At 50.4% G+C, this 16760-nt stretch overlaps 1 protein-coding gene across 2 annotated transcripts in view; it reads left to right on the top strand.

Annotated features, from left to right (window-relative positions):
* The window catches only part of SHB (SH2 domain containing adaptor protein B), a 139387-nt gene that overhangs the window by 51394 nt on the left and 71233 nt on the right, over positions 1–16760 (top strand). The window lies entirely within an intron of this gene.

Genomic DNA, 16760 nt, shown 5'->3' with positions numbered 1-16760 from the left:
TATTGGGGACAAAATTATCTGTTGCCCCATACCAGGGAATCTTTGGCATGTGGCTGGAAGCAGAATAAAGCCCCCTGGTCTCTGGCAAGTTTATAGAAAATACAGAGACTTTCTGCCTGAGGCTGTTTTCCTGTTGGTCCCTGACAACAAAACTTGTCCAAACAGTTGTATGGGACCCAGAAGAAAGTAGCCATGTGTGTGGTATCCTGAGGGTCTATTGTCATCAGGATAATTCTTGGAGCATCTTTAAGGAGAGGATGTTTATTAGGTTATCTGTCATCTTGGACAGACCCTGGGCATGAGCAGGGCAGTGAGGGGAAACCACCTATGTGGGTCCTCCTGAGCCAGGAGACAGAAGAACAGTCGTGTGAGTTGGCCCCCTCTGACCCCATACAAGGCAGGAACATGAAAAAGGGCACTACCACATGGGTCTAGAGTACAAGACGGTGTCCAGGAGCAGGTTGGGAGCCACTCTGAATTTTGAGGCCTAGTGAATTGGTGCCTTGTGTGTCTTGGGATTTGGGGTACAGATGCTACTTTCTATGGCCCTCTTATTGTTTGCTTGGTGTTATGTCTTTGAGCACATTTTCTTGATTCCTCTTGCATTAGAACAATGAAGAAAGAAAGCAACATTGACTGAGCACTTAGTGTATGGTGGACCCGTGCTGAGTGCTAGCTCATTGGGCTGCAGAGACCACATAGGATAGTTGCTGCGGATTTAGGTACAAAATCAGATCCTGCCTCTAGAACTCTGCCTTGTGTTCTCCTGTTCCTAGATCCTGACGGTCTGGCCATCAGTATGTTTGGACACTTTGTAAGGGGCTGAGGCAGGGAGCAGTTGGGGCAGACTTCTGCAGGGCCTCATGCTGTCTCCTGATCTCTCCTGGCATAGAGGCCCCTGTGGGCAGCATGAGGCAGAGGGCTGGGGCTGGGGTCTGATGGAGGGGATCCTGCTCTCCTCTAGTGACTTTCGGAAGCAAGTCTGCTGTTGGAGTGTTCTTCACCTCATGATTGTGGTGGTGCCTGCCCCCACTGCCACATCCCATCACCTCCACTGGGCTTGGTGAAACATCAAGCTCTGGGGGAGCACTAGGGGCGTGCCAGCCCGGGGCCCCATTGCAGCCAGTCTTGCATTTGACAGGCATTGGCCTGGGGTTAAAGGAGTGGTGGTTACAGGAGTGTCTTTGGGGTACTCAGGCACATTTAGACGCCAGGCAGTAAAGGATCTTCAAGGTCATTCAAACCCAACAGCCTCACATGATAAATGGGGAAACTGAGTCCACAGAGGGAGAGATACTTGCCAAAAGATACGTAGCAAGTTGGTAGCAGAATGGCAAGTGTGGCCTGTGCTTGGCAGGGCAGTCTGTGGGGTGGAGTACAGAGGAAGTGTATGTTTATGCTAGACGCTGGGGTATCCGGGACACAAGGAAATGGCAGGAACCATCTGAGGCTGGAGCCCTTGCCAGGTTCCAGGCTCTGTACCGGGCCCTTTGACATACATACTTTAAGCCTCACCATGTCCCTGCAGAGGAGGTGATGTCTCATTTTACATATGAGGGAAACAGGATAAGTCGCTTTTCTGGGGTCACACAAGTAGAATTGACTTGTGTCACTGCAGAACATGGGACTAAAGTGGAAGGAGACATCTGGGAGCTCAGACTTTGTGGATACTGCCTGGTGTCTTTGGAATGGAGCCGGTTCCTCCTGGGGGCGGTTACAGACCTCAGTGTTGAGTAGCTGATTAGCCACTCGGCTGGATAGAACTGTCCTGTGGGACTTTGGCTTTTTGATGAGACACACCCACAGCAGGCAGGTCCAAGGCAGGGCAGATTGGTTTAATTAGAGATCTGTTAAGATCTCATACATTCTGTCTCCAAAGAGGCATCCTTATGTTTGCTGCTCTGGACTTTTTTCCTAGCTTAGAGGCTATGCCCAAATTTACTCACATTTTCTGTTTCTAAGGAAATAGGTGGTTAAACAGGACGTTTTCTGGCTGTCACGACCTCACTATAGCTCCCTTTGACTCAAAATTCTTTGTGTGGAACGTCACCTCTGTGACTGATGGCAGGGCTAGGGGGCTGGGGTGAGCCAGTGCTGTGTAAATGTTCCAGGAAGCAGCTCACCAAGCTGACATGAGGGCCCCCGGGGAGAAGGGGGGCAGTGGAGCACAGGGTGGCACAGAGCAAGTTATGTTCAATCTTGCGGGTGACCTTTATTTGATGCTGTAACATTTATGTGTGCACACAACTTCTAGGAACAGGGCAGGCACCTTTCGTAGATAAGAATAACCCTGCTAGTAGGAAGAACATACCCTCTCTGCCCAAGATGGCATGCCTCTCTGTCCTGGTGCGGAAGGAACCCAGGCTGGAGTCAAGCAGATCTGAGATGGTCAATTGCCACCTGAATGATCCTGGGCCTCAGTTCCCCTTGCAAAGCAGTAGCCGTATGGCAGGTAGTTGGTCACAGTTCTAGCTACTTTGGGCTGCAAACTGGCTGTGTGACCTTGGGTAGCATATTTTGTGCCTCTGTTTTTCACTATATGTGGCATGATGGGTCAGTAATGACAGCCACAGCAGTGGGGGCCACTGCTAGGCTCTCACATCCATTGGCAGCACTTGATGTGAATTCTTGTTGGATCCGCACCATCACTCTTTAAAGTGTAGTGCCCATTTTGCTGATACAGAAACTAAGGCACAGAGAAGTTAAGTAAGTGGCCCCAGACAACCAGCTGGGTAGTGAATTGTGGGGCTGCTTGCTGAGGCTCAGGTATTCTGTCCAGGGCCTGTGCAGCCCTGGGGTACCCCGGCTTGATTTTCAGACCCTACCCCAGGGCAACTGACCTGGCCTGTGATTAACTGATGTATATAGCAGTTGGGGGACAGGGGAGTGCTTTGAGGAGGTGTGCTTTTATGAACAGAGAACTCAGCAGGGTCGCATTGGCTGTGGCTGCAAAGGAGGGTGGGGAGAAGCATGCCCATTTCCTCAGGGCCTCCTCTCACCTCTTCCCTCTGTCTGCCTTAGTTTCCTTCTCCACAGACTCCTGTGTGTGTTCATCCGCAGGAGTTAGGTTCTGGCTCCCAGATGCCCATGGATTGCCTGGACCTTGCTCTCTGCCCTCATCACCTCTCTCATCCCAAAAGCAGCTTTGGAGTTGCTCCTGAAAACTCCAGGTCTCTGTGAAACCCAGTGGGGAAGCTACTGACCCAGTTCAAGGTTTCCCTTTCATGGGTTGAGAAACTGGGGTCCGAAAAAGTCTTAATCCTTTTGAGATATGACTAAATATGAAGTTATCCTGCAAGGCCATCTGTTGCCCATCCCTAGAGGGATCAAGCAGAGGCAAGACAGCTCGCATTAGGAGATCACAAAGGTAGTTAAGTTGTACATGGGTGGTTGGCTCAAGCCACCTCTGAGGTCTGTGTCAGCCCTAAGCTCCTAGAGGTCTTGAGTCACTGTGCATTGCCTCATCATTAGACACCCAAGACTAGCCTGAGACCGATTCTGAGTAGGAGAGGATCTGGTTGGGGCTAGCAGCTTCCCTTCTCACTTATGCTTAGTCTCTTAAGGGCCACAGTCTCCTTATTATAAAATAGGGCACACAACACTGATGTGAGTCTCAGGTGGAAGGCAGCTTTGCATGTAGGTGTGAGATGTTACTGAGGAGTAGAGGGCCTAACTTGGGCCTTCACTTGGTATTCTGTGCTGTTGAGTTCTCTGACCCTTTTCTGTAAGGGCTCCCACCCACCTAGACCAGCAAGACAGTGGAGCAGGTGGTCCTTGGGCCCGCTACAGTACATTTAGTCAGCCTGGCCTGGAGCCCTTGCCCCCACCCAGTTGTGCTGGAGACTGAACCATGTAACCTAGGCAGATGTTGCCACTGCCTCCAGGGGTATCCATGAAGCAAAGAGACATGCACGGACCTGGGTGGTCGGTAGTAGGTGCACAGAGATGAGCAAGTGCATCTCTAGGAGCTTGAAGGAGGAACAAGGACTTCTAGTTTGGGCAGTCCAAGTGAGGTGGGAGGTGGGAGGAGTAGTGTTGGGAGCTAGGCCTGGCAGCCCAGGCAGAGGGAAGGGCTGGAGCAAAGACATGGAGGCATGGGTTCTTTCTGCTAGAGGAGTGGCAGGAAATGAGGCTTTTGATAGGATAATGATAGGAGAAGCACATGGGGCAATGGCTTGTAAAGACTGATTGGATCGTGAAGTCCTAATTGGCCTAAAGGCACAGAATATTTCTCAACTGGGACCCAAGGTAGTGGTGGTGACTGGAATGGTGGTCATTCATTTTTACGGAAGGCTTCTCTGTGTGCTGGGCACTGCTCCAACGACTTAACCGTGATTAGCTCATTTAATCCTCAATAAGGAGCCTATAAGGTAAAGGTACTTCTGTCATCCCCATTTTACAGACAAGTCTGAGTCTCAGAAAGGTTAAGTAAGTGGCAAAAATAGTGCTCTTAGCTGCAGCTAAAACACACACACATCTGTCCTGTGCTCCTAGAGGGTCTGCAGAAATAACGGGGAATTGTATGCTTACTTTGGCCCCCTTTTAGGAATGATTCCCCCACCCCAACATCCTTTATAAAATTGTGCAAAGTATCATTTCATGGGATGAATCACATAAACATTAATTGAAAGCATTTTCCCATAATTTTTATTATTATAAGCAATTACACATTAAAAAGTCTTAAGCATGTTTTTATTATTAAGTCAACTTTATAGCATTGGAAGAGGAATTTAAGAGAAAGCCATTTCACACAGAACCCCACCGCCCTGACATGGCTGATTTCCTGGCTCACAACTTGCCTGCTGCCCTTTTTTCTCCCCCTTGCTGGTAGGTACCTCCAGGTAAAGCCAGTCACAAATTTTAAAGGCAAGGTGAGGATAGCCTTTTGTATCTTTTCACGCTCTGGTACAGGCTCTTTTAGGGGCAGCGTGCTTTCTGAGAATGGTGTTGTGTACCATGTTCAAGTCTCTGTGTTCCAGCTGTGGCCTGTTTCAGGAGGGTGTGGGGTGTGGCTCTGCCCTGGTCTGCTGTGTGACCTGAGGCTGGTTGCTCCCCCCTCTCTGGGCCTCCATTCCCTCATTTGGAAAAGCAGATTTTGCCTTCCTCCCTGGGAGTCACGAAGGCCTTTATAGACAGTCAGTTTCCCTGCTTCTGTGGTCATAGTGGGCTTCTTCATCCTGGTCAGATCTGTGCATCCTCCACCCCACTCCATTACTTCCATGTGGCACCAGCTCAGGTCTTGCCAGATGTGGGGAAGAGCTGGCCTTAGCACCCTCCCAGGAGAATGCATACTGTCCTCTCTGCTCTCAGGACAGACAGGGCTGGGAGCTACAGGTCTGCACATGAAAGACCAGCAAACGCTCTTCAGAGAAGGGAGCCTCTGAGTCTCAAGTAGGTGACAGAGAGGCCGATTCTGGCTACCCTGTCTGAGATTTCCACCTCCCTCGTGTGTCAGACATCATCTCTGCCCCCCTGGTTCTGGGCAGCACTGTCCTCCCTGTCTCCCTGTCCTTCTGGTAGCTGTGAAAGTAAAGGGCTATTCCGTCTGGGCCCCTAAGTCTAAGCCCTTCCCAGCTCTGCAGTGCCTGTGGACTCTGCTCCCAGGTTGTCTAAGCATTTGTCTCTTGCTCACCTAGCCTGCTCTGCACAGCTCTGCTCCCCAGAGCCATCACTCCACTCTCACCCTCTGCAGGTCCTTCCCCCTACCCTCGCTCCCCCAGCCTCCCCCCAACCCAGCACAACCGCCTTCTCCCCACACTACCACAAGCTTCAGCCTGCCCTGGTGGTTACAGTTCTCCCCTAGCTGGGAGGTGTCAGGGTAAAACTGTCTCTGAAGAGCCACCCTTTCCACCCAGAATCCTTTTCCTACTTGGGGCCCATATTGGAGCTCAAGCTGGTCAAGGTCACACATCAGCAAGCTGCAGAATGGGTCTCCCGACCTCTAATCTAGGGCTCCTGGGCCTTGTTTTGAAATGTTTTGAAACCTGCCCTTCCACCCTTTTGCCTGGCTTGTCATGGGTTGTGCAGAGTTCCCTAGCTGGTCTATCATTTACCAGAATGACTTACCTACTGGACCGGAAGGAGATAATCAAGTGTAAATAGATTTTGTGTTAGTCACCCGATGACTTTCCTGTTCTTGAGAAACAGCAGGACTCACACACCCAGCCCAGTGGCGCTCACCTGCTGAGCTCCCCAGCGAGGGGCAGGAATGAGAGCAGGGGGTGAGGACCCTGAAGCCTGGGTTTCCATGGTGACCATGGCCCACTCTGGCAGCTATTCTCCTGTTCTCTCGCTCCACACACACCTCTCCCTTTTGACCGCCTCCCCCCACCTCCAAACACACACTCAGCCAGCCCACTTTTTTTAGGAAAGTTGGTAACAGGATTGGCAGGCCTCAGAAGGTTTGACAGTCATCAACAGCACACCTGCTGTGCCCAGATATTGATCCCTGGTGGTGCCCCCTCCCCCCATCACATGGAAGAGATTGTAAAGGACTGATGTTTATAGTATAAAACAGTTAAAGAGAAACAGTCAACAAAACTAAAAGACAATCTGTAGAATGGGAGAAGATATTTGCAAATGACATATCAGATAAGGGGCTAGTATCCAAGATCTGTAAAGAACTTATTAAACTCAACAGCAAAGAAACAAACAATCCAATCATGAAATGGGCAAAAGACATGAACAGAAATTTCACAAAGAAGACAAATACACATGGCCAACAAGCACATGAGAAAATGCTCTGCATCACTGGCCATCAGGGAAATACAAATCAAAACCACAATGAGGTACCACCTCACCCGTGAGAATGGGGAACATTAACAAGACAAGAAACAACAAATGTTGGAGAGGATGTGGAGAAAGGGGAACCCTCCTGCACTGTTGGTGGGAATGTGAACTGGTACAGCCACTCTGGAAAACTGTGTGGAGGTTCCTCAAAGAGTTAAAAATAGAGCTACTATACAACCCAGCAATTACACTGCTGGGGATTTACCCCAAAATACAGATGCAGTGAAAAGCCGAGACACCTGCACCCCAATGTTTATAGCAGCAATGTCCACAATAGCCAAACTGTGGAAGGATCCTCAGTGTCCATTGAAAGACGAATGGATACAGAAGATGTGGTCTATGTATACAATGGAATATTACTCAGCCATTAGAAATGACAAATACCCACCATTCGCTTCAACGTGGATGGAACTGGAGGGTATTACGCTGAGTGAAGTAAGTCAATCAGAGAAGGACAAACTTTATATGGTCTCATTCATTTGGGGAATATAAAAAATAGTGAAAGGGATTATAGGGGACAGGAGAAAAAATGAGTGGGAAATATCAGTGAGGATGACAGATCATGAGAGACTTCTAACTCGGAAACGAACAAGGGGTGGTGGAAGGGGAGATGGGCGGGGGATGGGGTGACTGGGTGACTGGGTGACAGGCACTGAGTGGGGCACCTGACGGGATGAGCACTGGGTGATATACACTATATGTTGAAAATTGAACTCCAGGGCAACCTGGGTGGCTCAGCGGTTTAGCGCCACCTTCAGCCCAGGGTGTGATCCTGGAGACCCGGGATCGAGTCCCATGTCGGGCTCCCTGCATGGAGCCTGCTTCTCCCTCTGCCTGTGTCTCTGCCCCTCTCTCTCTCTGTCTCTCATGAATAAATAAATAAATCTTTTTAAAAAATTAGAAAATTTAACTCCAATAAAAAATTAAATAAATAAATTAAAAAAAAAAAACATCATAGAGGAGTGACACTGGTGAGAGGCAGAGGAAGGGGTAGTACTGTCTCCTGAAGACTGGTGTAGACTGCACAGAGAAGGTGGCATTGAGCACTTGCAGTCTTAACTTTCAAAAGGGCCTTTCCTTCCCTGGCCACTTATCTTAAATTTCTTTTTTTTTTTTTTTTAATTTTTATTTATTTATGATAGTCACAGAGAGAGAGAGAGGCACAGAGACACAGGCAGAGGGAGAAGCAGGCTCCATGCACCGGGAGCCCGATGTGGGATTCAATCCCGGGTCCCCAGGATCGCGCCCTGGGCCAAAGGCAGGCGCCAAACCGCTGCGCCACCCAGGGATCCCACTTATCTTAAATTTCAACCCATCCTAAACACTTCCGACCCCCTTTCTCTGTTTAATTTTGTTCCTTAACCTTGGTCGCTACTTAGCATACTGTATATTTTACTTATCCTTTATCTTGTTTATAGTCTGTCTACCACTAACATGTGGGCTTGACAAAGGCAAAACTTTGTTCCCTGCTGGCACCTCAGTACCTAAAGTAGTACCTGGCATAGAGTTGGTGCTTAGTAAATAGCTATTGAATGCATGAGTGTGCTAATTAATTCCAGGGACCAAAGGGCTAGGGTACAGACCTGCTGGGACCCCCTTAGGATTATCAGAGACCTCCCATCCTCCCTTGAAGGTGGCCAGATCTGGAAAGTCTGAATTTAACCAATTGCTGAATGGGTGGGGAGTTGAGAGAGGAGCTGACTTGGCCTTTGGGTGAGAGTCAGGCAGGAGACCCTTGTGTCTTGCTCTTTCTTCAAGACCAATTCTGTCTCCATGTTGGAGGACTGCGTCGGGGTGTCTGGTGGTGCCTCTTCTCCCTGCCATCCTCCCTGGGCTGAGAGTTCCTTGAAAGAAGGAACTGCATCTCACCCATCTTTGTATCTCTTCTGGGCCCAGTGAATATCCACCAACAGAATGCCTGAGTATAGGAATAAAAGTCTATATGGAGAATAAATGAAAAAAAAGGAAGCAGACAGTAAACAAGTACCCACTGTAAACAGCCTTTCCCTTGGTTCTTCCCAGCCAAGAACCACTTGCCTGAAGTCATAGGCCCTTAGTGAACAAGGTGTGATGCATTTAACCATTGGATGAGTGTTTGTGGGCATCTGCTATGTGCTGCTGGGTACATGTTCTGAATTCTAGGGGTCGTGAACAAAACAAAGTCCCTGTTCTCATGAAGCTTACACTTGAGGATCAAGGGGACAGTGTTATCAAACTGTAATTCCCACAAACTCATTTCTGGGAGTGCTGGCACAGGAAGGTCTGTATCTAAGACACTGCCACCTCTGGTCACAGCAGCTCTAGGTTACTGAGGCCTAGAAGTTAGAGGCTTACTCAAAGTCAGGAGCAGAATGGAGATTGTCCCCAGGACCCTGGCCACTTTCAGGAGGCAGAATGGTCTCCATGCTATCTGCGGGATTGAGAGGTTCTTCTTTGGCCCAATCGCTGGCAGCTCTGTTCCTCTCTCTTACTAGCTTTCGTGCAGGCCAGGACTCTGGGGGTTGCCATGGACTTTTTCAGAGCAGTGAGAAGTGTTCTATGCTGCTGGCACCCACCCTCATGGGTGTAAGGGCCTATAATATTCTGGACGTTTGGCAACAAGGGCCCAGACCCTCAGGAAAGTACCTCATAATCCCTTTTCTTTCCTGAAAGTTCTGAAAGAAAACTGCATTCTGCCACAGGAAGAAAAAAAGGAAGGAACCTGAAATCGAGGAGCTTACCTGCCCACCCTGACCTTTGTCTTTCAGAATGAATCCCAGAGAGACATTAAAAGATCTGATGGCGGGGATCCCTGGGTGGCGCAGCGGTTTAGCGCCTGCCTTTGGCCCAGGGCGCGATCCTGGAGACCCGGGATCGAATCCCACGTCGGGCTCCCTGCATGAGCCTGCTTCTCCCTCTGCCTATGTCTCTGCCTCTCTCTGTGACTATCATAAATAAATAAAATTAAAAAAAAATTTTAAAAACCCTTAAAAAAAAAAAAAGATCTGATGGCACAGAAACTGTTGATAATGCCTGTCCAGAGATAGATTCAGAGAGACTCATGGCATGCCCATGGGTGGATGGGCAGCCAAGCTCCAAGTGTCCTTCAGCCAGCCAACGGCACCCTGTGTGTGGGACAGACTGTGGAGGCTGTGGCGAAGCACTGCTCGTTCCTGAGCCAGGGGTGTAAAAGCATTAGGAAGTTGTTTAGGAAATCATGCCTCCCTGGGTGTGTAGGATGGATTAGAGCCGAGAGAAGCAAGAGGCAGAGGGACTGGTTCTGTGGTTGTGTAGCTACAATAGTCATCTAGGCCAAGGGGTGGGGTGAAAGAGCTTGCCAGCCATTGGGGTGCAGTGGGTAAGAGACAGGGAGGAGCTGGAATCCCAGTGAGTGATGACAGAGTCAGTTACCCCAGAAGGGGGAAGATAGTTCTTGGGGAGAAGTCAGTGGGTTCAGATGTGGGTACTTCTGTGTTCAGGTGTTCAGGAGGTGCTGGAGTCAGGTCAGAGGGAGGCCTTGAAGTGCTCCAGTGGCCTGGGGAGAGGAGCTGGTTTGCAAGGACTGTCCAAGGAGACCAAAGGCCATGCTTCCTGTCCCTCCAGAAATCTGAAGAAGGAGATTCAGTGATTTGCCCCACACCCTATTATTTGACTAATTAATTAGTACCCTCCTCTAACTCGGGCTCAGGCTGGCTTTCTGGAAGCTTATAGAGATGACAGAGGGCTGTATTTAAGGGCACCTTTTGTAGATGATGCCAGGAATCTCCCTAAGGCTCTGGGAGGAAACTGTGATTATTTCCATTTTGCAGATGAGAAAGCTGAGTCATGGAGACAGACTGGAACTGTGCCCCCTTCTGAGCTCCCCTCTCCCTGCAGGGCCTCTGTCAGGCTGTGTGAGGGAGGGATTCGGAGTAACAACAGGTTTGCAGGGGGAGGAGGGGCAGCGAGGATGTTATACTGCCCTCCCACCTCTGGGATAACTTGGCAGGTGCCTGAGGTTTAGTCCCTACCCCCACCCCAATGTCCTCCACCTCCTCCTCCTCCTGGGTAGTACAGCCTTTCAGCTGTCTTTCACCTGGCTTGGTCCAGGTGTTTTAATGTGGTTTACTGCCTCGGGTTCTTCCCCCAAACAGGTAGCATGAGCATAAAGAAAATGCCACTTCTCTGCCTTCCAGGACTCAGGTTTGTAATTATACTTGGCAACCTAAAAAATGATGCACTGGAAGAAGGTCATTTCCCGGGGCCCGAGCTTCGTTGTGGGTCCTCCCCATTCTAGCTACCACGATTGCTCTTTGTACAATCACGCTAATACAGCACTTACTACTCGGCGGCATCATTCATCTGCCAGACTGGGGGCCCCTGGAGGGCAAGGACCACAGCATTTAGAACTCTTGTCCCCAGACTGTCGGCGCCCAGGTGTTTGAGATATTGGCCTGGACCTTCCAGCAAAGAATGTCCCCAGGTCAGAACTTGCTGGTTCTGGTGGAGTGTTGTGCAAATGATCGTAAACTCTTCCCTGAAGATTAAAGGCTCTCAGGGACTTGAACTGGGTCTCATCATCTCCCTGGCCTGCTTACCTCTTGGTCTTTGCCAGCAGGTCCACATGTTTCTCCTTTGGGTCCTGGGCTCACTCGCACTGTCCTGTGCCTCTGTAGGTTCATGCCTGTCACCAGGCCTCGAGTCCCAATAAGGGACTGGCACATTCGTTCAAGCCCCTGAGCCCTAACCACTGAGCCCTCCGTGAAGCTACCCTATGGGCATCTCATTACCAGATTGGAGGTTCTTTCAAGTCTTGGCACTATCCTCATTGCCCTCCTGTGGCCCCTGGTGTCACCACCTTTCCCTCCCTGTCCCCCTCTAGCTGCGTGCCTGAGCCCTACTTGTCCTCAGCTTTCACCAGGCCTTTCTTTAGACTGGCCTCTCGCATACCAAAGCTGGAACAGCCTCTCCTCTGACCCCACCTCACCTTCCCAGCCAACAGTCATGGCACATAGTGGGGTCATGGGGAGAGTTTCTCCTGTTAATTTCTTGCTCACTTGGCTCCATCTCAGTATTTTGGCTCATGTTCTGTCCTTCCCTTCTAAAACCACCTTGCCTGCCAGCTCTCAGTCACCTTCCCTTGATGTTCTTCTGCATGCTTCCATCCTCCCTGCCTTGTTTCCCCAACCAGAACCAGACCAGTTAGCATTCATTCAGGAATCCTGCCGTCTGTGGGACTATTTCCATTCCACTGATGAGGAAGCAAGAGCAGGGGCTTAAGCAGGTGCTCCGGCCACAAGGGAGGGTTTGTGGCATCCTGGGAGCTATATTCCAAAGCCAAGCAGGAGCAGGTCAGATGGTCAGTAGGCTAGGAGGAAGATGCCAGGCTAAAGGAACTCTGTGGGTCTGAACATGGTGGAGATAGGGAAGGCAGCCGTGGGGTCAAACGGGCTAGACCCATGGGAGCCAGATCCTACCCCCACCCCACCCCCACCCCCATAACAAAAAGCAGAAGCCTGAAGTGGGACCAGGGCCATGCTAGCAGCAGCGTCAAAACCCAGCCAAACTGAAAAACACCCAAGTGGGTGACAGCATCCCAACTATTCCACCCCATCTCCTTCCCCCAACCTTCCTTGGCCTCTTCTACAGCTTTATTCCAGCTTCCTTGCTCAGCTGCTCCTGCAGAGTTTTTGCTAAGGAGGAGTTAATGCTGAGCCTAGCTGCCACTGGGGGAAGGGGATGGGACTGGACTGGTTGGAGATGGCGTCAGAGCCTAGTGAAATAGAGAAGGGGCAGCCCACACCAAGATCCTCTCCCTGCCCTTCATGGCAAAGCCAAGGAGGTAGCTTGGCCTAGCATCTGTTGGGGCCCTGTGGTGCTGGTTGCTGGAGCCCACCTGGGTCTTGCCCCCAAGAGGGTCATTCTAGTGGGAGGTGGCCATGTGATGTGTGAGGTATATTGGATGCGGGCATAGAAGCCCGTACCTGGGGGCCACAGGGAAGGGGATGGTCTGATCCACTTGGGTTGGGGAATATGGGTTAAAACAGACTTCACCTGAAGCCTGGGGTGGCAAGGGTGATAGGTGCACAGGCAGCGAGGGGGCATGGCCCAGCCCCATGATCTAAGGGTAGACCTGAAAGGAAGAACTGATGGCTTGGCCTTAATAGGACCTGGGGAGGCCCCTGTGTTGTGTTGAGGGGTCCTTAGCATTGAGAGAATTCTCCCCCTCCTTGAGACAGCTGCTTAGACTGTTGGCTCACCCATCTCTGCCCCATCTCCAGCCCAGCCTCAGCTCAGCCCAGGCTGCTGTGGAAAGAGCCTTGTTAAATGGAGCTTCAGAGGAAACTAGGCCATATTTCCATTATTTTCATAATTTATACTCAGAGGAAAGGAGGAAAGGTTTGTTTGTCATTAATATACTCAGCCTGGGGGCAGCCTGGGTGGCTCAGCGGTTAGTGCTGCCTTCGGCCCAGGGCCTGATCCTGGAGACCCAGGATCGAGTCCCGCGTCCGGCTCCCTGCATGGAACCTGCTTCTCCCTCTGCCTGGGTCTCTGCCTCTCTCCCTCCCTCTCTCTCTCTCTCTCTCTCTCATAAATAAATAAAATCTTTAAATGAAAACCCCTAGGCTGCCTTTAGAATGCCAGCCCCATGCCCCACGCTCAATCCCAAACACTGGCAGAGGTGGGAAGTCTCTGGGACTAAGGCTGAGGTGGGAGTACCTTTAGTTCCATCAAACTCTCAGGCCTCACGGTCTCTGTAGGGAACTTGACGCCATGTCATGACCCAGGAGCTGGTGCCACTGACTTTGGCCTGAACTGCATGTGGTGCTGTTTGGAAAGCTTGTACTCAGGTGGTAAAACCTTTCCGCTCTCTGGAAATCTTCCTGCAGAAGGGAGGATTGTGGGGCCAGGGCTCTGTGGTCACCCCTTTGTTTTATCATAAAGAAACAAAAGGCTTGGAGGCATAGTGGAGGCCGCCCAGGACTGCATGGGGAGTGGTAAAGAGGGGAAGGCCTCCCTCTGGTTCCCCATCATGTGGTTTGGTAACTGTTCAAGGCCTCCTGCAGCCAGTGTCTCCTTGCTTCTGGGGAGTTCATTACCTATAAACAACCGGTCTTCTCTCCTCCATGCACACCTGGAACTTTGCAGTGGTTCAGACCCTGGGAGTTGTCACCTCTGTCCAGTCGTGGGAGAGAATGGAGCAGGCCCTCCCCCGCAACACACCTCCAGGGAGCTCCATCTAGGTGGGTCCATTGCTCTGCTGCCAGGGCCCCTTCTGGTCTGCAGGGAGTAATGTCTTTTTCCTCTCCAGGGCTTAAGAGTCCGGGGGAAGCATCTTTGTTTCAGGAAATCTGTCAATCTGTGTAGACTTCTAATTAATGCTGTCAGATTAGTTGGCCTTTCTCTAATTTTTCCAGGACCTCGGTTATCCAGTTATTTGTGTAGGATTATTATCATAACAGTTTATATTTACTTTTCCCTTTACTGACCACAGAGTACTTTCTTAGACATTAACTCATTTCTTCCTCAGAACCCTGGAGGCAGCCTGCCCAAGGTCACCTAGCAGCCAAGCTGGGGTGTGAGCTCCAGTCTTGGGACTCCCAAGTTCAATGCTTGTTTTGATGTACTACATCAATCTCTGAGCCAAATCTTTCAGGGAGGTGTCAGGAGTGATTAAAGACAGTCATGGAAGCTCCTGCCCTCCAGAACTCACAGAATGGATGGGAAGGGGACCTCTCCAGAGGCCTCTGTGGCTATGCATGGGCCACTGCTGAGTGCTTGAGTCCTTGGTGGGCACTGAGAGAGAGCTAGAGCTGTGGGTGCTGGTGAGCACATGGCCTTCAGTGGAACTAACAGCCCTCTGGACTGGGGAGGACTAACAGTCCTTCCTCCTGTTCTCAGGTCAGGGCTTACCTGTTGCCTCTATGTCCCCAGCAAGGGAGGACTGCAGAGGACCCAGCTCAGAGAGTATCTGGTGCAACTCCTGGATGAGGCATCCAGGTGAAAGCTTCCAAAGGGCCTGGCCCATACAAGCCACCCCTGGTTAGGGGCTGGATTTGCATAGGCTCTCCCCATCCACGAAGAGCCTTGTGTGTTTTTGAACACAGGGCAAGAAAGCCGCAGTCGTGTCTGGAAAGAGCCCTGGGTTTGACACTAGACACAGAGCTATAATTATCATCTTTAATTACATGACAGTGCCTCTGCCAGGGAAACATGCTTGACGATTATCTCCTCTCCTGACAAGGGTGGTTCCTTCTGCCTTTGTAAGTACTGACATAAACATACATGCTCACTTGAGATTTCAAAATTATAAAGGGCCATTCAGAGTTGCCTACTGAGGACCCCTGGCCTCTTTTCCAGGAGAAATGGGCAAGCCACGTATGAGTCATGCAAGTGCTTTCTTGCCTGCCATTGAAAAATAATGCCTGTTTACCTCTGAGTTGACTTGATCTCTAAAGCTGGAAGAAAAGAACAAACCTTTTCCTTAAGCCTTAAAAAAAAAAGGTAAAAAAAAATCTATGTAATAGTAATGCTGTATTCATGTTGACACACTGAGTAAATCTGTGGCCCTTTGATTTTCACACCCCCAAGGGGAGTTAGACCGAGCATGTGGTAGCGAGGAGAGGAAGGCTCAGAGAGGGCAAGGGACATCCCTTTAGTCCCCATAAGTCAGGTTTCCATGCCTATGGGGCAGTTTTTGTGGTTCATTTTATGAGCTCCCCCTACCTCCAACTTACTCTCGGGCTCAAATATGGTGAGTAAAGTTTGAAAGGCAAATGGTGCTTGAGTCCCCAGATGGTTTAGCTGTGAATTACAGGCAGAATTGGTCTGCCTGGCCTCAGAGCAGACCCACCAGAGAAGGATTACGCAGTGCAGGAGATGTGGAGACCCAGTGGGACACCTGCCTTTGCTGTCTGCCCCCATCTGCTCTCCCAGAGGCCCCTCACCTCAGCCAGTCTCTAAAACTTGGGAGTGTCAGTCTGCACCCTGTCCCCCACCCTGAATCAGGGTGAAGGGCAAGCTGCTCTGAAGACTTATGAGGCCAGAGCCATTCAGTATCCATTTGTACCATAGTCACATGGGGAAGCAAGGGTGAAGTAGGTGGGCAGTGTTGAGAACACAAGTCCCTATCTTGGCCCCTTTAATCATGTGACCATCTGCCCCTTGCAGGCTCTCAGTGGAGCTTAGGGATCTGCATTTTAACACAGGGCTCCATGATTATGAGCCAGATAGTCCCATGGTTAAAGGGGCCCATGGTTAAAGGGGCCCTTCTTTAGCCTAGGGTCTCCTTAAATTCCTGATGCTCTGATCTGTTGTGCCAGCTGCATCACTCTCCTGACCTCTTTGCTCATTCTCTTCCTCCTCCATTGCAGGGACATGGACATCCATTCTCGTTCCTTCTTGACATTCCCCATCACATCCTGAGCACCTGGGGCTATAGAGAGGAACAGAAAACCCCATCCTGGGAGTGTGGGCTAGGAGTATGGGAGTGAGGGCCCACCTTTGCAAGATCATCTTGTTAGCTTTGCAGAGCTGTGATCCTATAGCTTAGAACCTTGTAAATCTTTGAATGGCCAAGTAGAGCAGAGCTGGTGCAGGGTGTGGTGTGGTTAGGGGAAAGAATCTCCCGATCTCAGTAGCTCATCCCAGCTCATCCACTGATTCCTGATTTGAGCATGAGTAAGGCATTGCCCCTCTTGGGCCTCAGTATCCCCATCTCTAAAGTCAAGGCTCTGACCTGATCCTAAGGTGACTTTAGTGCTAACCTGTTCCAATGGTGGCAGTAGTAGCAGTAAGACGTACTGAAGCACATAGATCCTACTAGGCTCAGAGACAGGAACTCCCACAACCAAAAGGCCTTTAGTGTGCTGACCATTGGGTCTGGCTAAATCTTTGGGTGCCTTTCTGATCAGAAATCTACACAGCATGTAACATTGGGTGTTGGCAGCTTATACCCAGCACCCTGGAAACCTGTTTCTGAGCTAAAGTCACACTAGACTCCCTGAGGGGAG

The sequence above is a fragment of the Canis lupus genome, chromosome 11 (genome assembly GCF_003254725.2).
Source record: "Canis lupus dingo isolate Sandy chromosome 11, ASM325472v2, whole genome shotgun sequence".
Classification (NCBI taxonomy): Eukaryota; Metazoa; Chordata; class Mammalia; order Carnivora; family Canidae; genus Canis; species Canis lupus.
This window is presented reverse-complemented; position numbering and strand designations above follow the sequence as displayed.